Source organism: Rhinopithecus bieti, unplaced genomic scaffold, assembly GCF_001698545.2.
Source record: "Rhinopithecus bieti isolate Rb0 unplaced genomic scaffold, ASM169854v2 scaffold_8211, whole genome shotgun sequence".
NCBI lineage: Eukaryota > Metazoa > Chordata > Mammalia > Primates > Cercopithecidae > Rhinopithecus > Rhinopithecus bieti.
The window spans coordinates 461,203-464,648 of NW_016805759.1; the positions used below are offsets into that span (position 1 = coordinate 461,203).

Below are 3,446 nucleotides of genomic sequence, written 5' to 3' on the forward strand. Positions count from 1 at the left end.
AATTTAATAAATATGAAAGTAATCTTAAGGACAAAACCACATTTAAAAAACAATTTAGCAAAAATATTCCTAATTTCAAATATTCATAATATAAAATGAAATTTTAGTATAACCATAGATTTTATTTTTTGAATTATATTTTGATGAAAACATAATAGACATACAGAAAAGTATACAAATCATAAGCGTATATAGCTCATTCATCACAAAATGAACATATCTATATAACCACTACCTGGGTCAAGAAATAAAACATATAAAAAAAAAAAAAGAAATGAAACATTTTCGGGCTACTGACTCCTTCCTTCCCTCTCAATTACTATGACCCCCTCAAAGGTAACTATCTTGACTTTTAAGATCATAAATTAATTTTTTTTCTGTTTTTGAGCTTTATTTAAATAGAATCATACAGTATATTTTTTATATCTAGCTTCCTTTACACAATGTTATATTTATGAGAATCATTATTATTTTATAGTAGTGGTTGGTTCATTTTATTCTATATAGTATGCCATTGTATGAATTCATTTGTCGATGGGTATGTGAGTTGTTTCCAGTTTTTGACTTATTATGAATGATGCTGCTATGAACATTTTTATATATTTTTTATATAAATGTGCATGTGTTACTGTTGAGAATATGCTTAGGAGTAGATAATAATGCCAAAAGGTTTTCCAAACTGCTTGTACCAATTTATACTCCCATATGCTCAGACCATAAAATTTGAACTGTTCCTTTATAACCATTGAAATGAAATGATCACTAATATGAAGCAAGTGAACTTTCTCAGAAGAAAACGATATATGGTTACTGACCAGCTTTACTAATGCCTTTTTTTGTTTTGTTTTAGAGATGGGTTCTCTCTATGTTGCACAGGCTGGCCTCCAACTCCTAAGCTCAAGTGATCCTTTGGCCTCAGCCTCCCTAGTAGCTGGGACTATAGGTGCATACCACCACACCTGACTACTAATGCATTTTTTTTTTTTTTTTTCAGACAGAGTCTTGCTCTGTCACCCAGGCTAGACTGCAGTGGCACAATGTCGGTTTGTTGCAACCTCCGCTTCCCAGGCTGAAGCAATTCTTGGGCCTCAGCCTCCCAAGTAGCTGGGATTACAGGCATGCACCACCATGCCTGGATAATTTTTTGTATTTTTAGTAGAGACGAGGTTTCACCATGTTGGCTAGGCTGTCCCTGAACTCCTGGCCTATGCTTGATTCTCCCACCTTGGCCTTCCAAAGTGCTGGGATTGCAGGCATGAGTCACCATGCCTGGCCTCTGATGCTTATTTAAAAAAATATTATAGTACTATTCTTTGGAGACTAGAACTTCGGAATTTCTTACTACCTATCATTTGATACAGGGAAAAGCAGTTGATTTTTTTTTCTTTTTTGCTAATTTTTGTTCCCTCAACTGAGAGTAGTTGGAAAAAAGTAAAACTTCAAAACCATTAAACTATTGTTTTTATCTGTTTTTTACTTCCTTGCTAAGCAGTGTTTTAATAATAATAAACATATTTAGCTGTTACAATGTTTTTGAATATATAGTACTTTTTGCTTTGAGTAGAGAAGTTAATGTTTATTATCTATTCCTACAATGTTTCTGTTCCTCTTTTATTCCCCACTCCTCTTTTTTTCTTTCTAATTCTCATTGAAAGTTTAAGTTTTCATTAAGGACCTTGCTTCCTATGGGCTATCCACAACACATTAATCATAAACTATTTCTTTGGGGAAAATAAAACACCAAAACTAACTTAACTGTAAAATCTTATTATAGCAAGACAGTGCTATTCTACAGAAATATAATCTGAGTCACAAATGCGAATCACATATGTAATTTAAAAATTTCTAGTAGTCATACTAAAAAAGGTGAAAAGCAACAGGTGGAATTCATGTTTCTAATGTATTAGAACCCAATATATCAAAAATAGTATTATTTCAATATATAATTATAAAAATTACTAATGAGAGATATTTTAGATTATATTCTTAAAAAATCTGGTGTGTACTTTATACTACAGCCTTTCTCAATTAAGGCTAGTCACATTTCTAGCACCCAAGAGCCCCGTGTGGCTATTGGCTATCCCGTTGGACAATGCAGGTTTAGGCTTTCCATAACAGAATGGGAGCAGGTCCCATACTGTACAAGGTAAACATGATTTACTCATGCTTTTGGTAACATTCCACTGTAATATGCTCTAATAGTGGGTCATTAATCTATGTTTGACACAGGATTTTTTAGTTTCTAGAGTAGGAAAGGGCTCCAAAGTACTGAAATTTATTTTTTGAAACTTTTCCAACAGGACTGTTTTGCCAGATTCCAAATGACAACTTTTAAATCAGAGCCTTGAAATCTACAGAAGTCCAGTATATACTGAGGTAATTTGCTTATTCTAATGAGCAGTAGCAAGAGACACATCTGGTAGACATAAAAGACCTAATGAAAATTAAAAGACACAGCATTTGGAACAACTGGTAGGTAAATAACAAAGGTATTTATAATAACCTCTTTCTTATGAGGGAAATTTTTCTGAGGGAAAAACAACATGACATTGTATGAAAAGAACTTTGAAAGTTTAGTAATTTTAGGGAAGTTGGAAATCAAACAAAAGTTCCATGGAAGCAGATTTTTTTTTTCCATACAACAATGCTGTACATAATTTCTTGTTCACTAGGATAGTCTACATAAACCTATTTGAACTATGAGATAGCTCAACTAATTATCATTTGCAGTAATAAATAGTGTTGCAATGCTAAAAGTAAAATATTTGTATTATATTATTTCTAATACTTTTGAAAAATTATGTAGAATTCTTTGGAAGATGAGGAAGGAGTTAAATGGAGACATAGATGTTTTTAACAATTAAGTGGTTCATGATGGAGGTTATTTTTTCTAGTTTTTTATTATGGAAATTAAAAAAGATATTCACACATGGGCAGAATCGTGAGTATGAACACCATGTGCTCAGTGGGGAAGTAAAACGTTTTTGGCAAAGAAAAGTTGGATCACAGTTTTCTCCATTGGTCATCACATGACAGGAGCAACTTGAGATGATTTAGTAGCTACCTGATTTGAGTTCTTCAGGAGTGGAAGCAGCTGGGAAAGTGTAGTTGTGACAATGTAGACTGCATTGCTTCATGGATTGAGTAAATTGGTACATGGTTTAGGGTTTTGCAGACCAGTGACTGAATTCTGGAAGTAGGCAGTGTAGGATTCCTGTGTTTGGCTGTTCCTTCTTTTATCTTTTATCTATTAACTCTAGATACTTTGCTTGGTTTCTTGTTTAGTTTCAACATTGTGCAAATTTTATACTTGTATGAATTTTAGAGTTACTAGCTATTAAGAAAACTTAAATTTTTAGGAACAAAGTATGATTTCTCCTTTTTTAAATTTTTTTATTATTTATTTATTGTTTCCACAACAGCAAATGTATGATTTCTCTAAGCAG

At 32.5% G+C, this 3,446-nt stretch overlaps 1 long non-coding RNA gene across 1 annotated transcript in view; it reads left to right on the forward strand.

The window, feature by feature from the left end:
* Positions 1-2,460, forward strand: part of LOC108530630 (uncharacterized) — a 23,578-nt gene extending 21,118 nt beyond the window's left edge. The window contains exon 3 of the long non-coding RNA XR_001885913.1: positions 2,301-2,460. This is a non-coding gene — a long non-coding RNA (uncharacterized LOC108530630). The remainder of the gene's footprint in view (positions 1-2,300) is intronic.
* Positions 2,461-3,446: the final 986 nt, after the last annotated feature.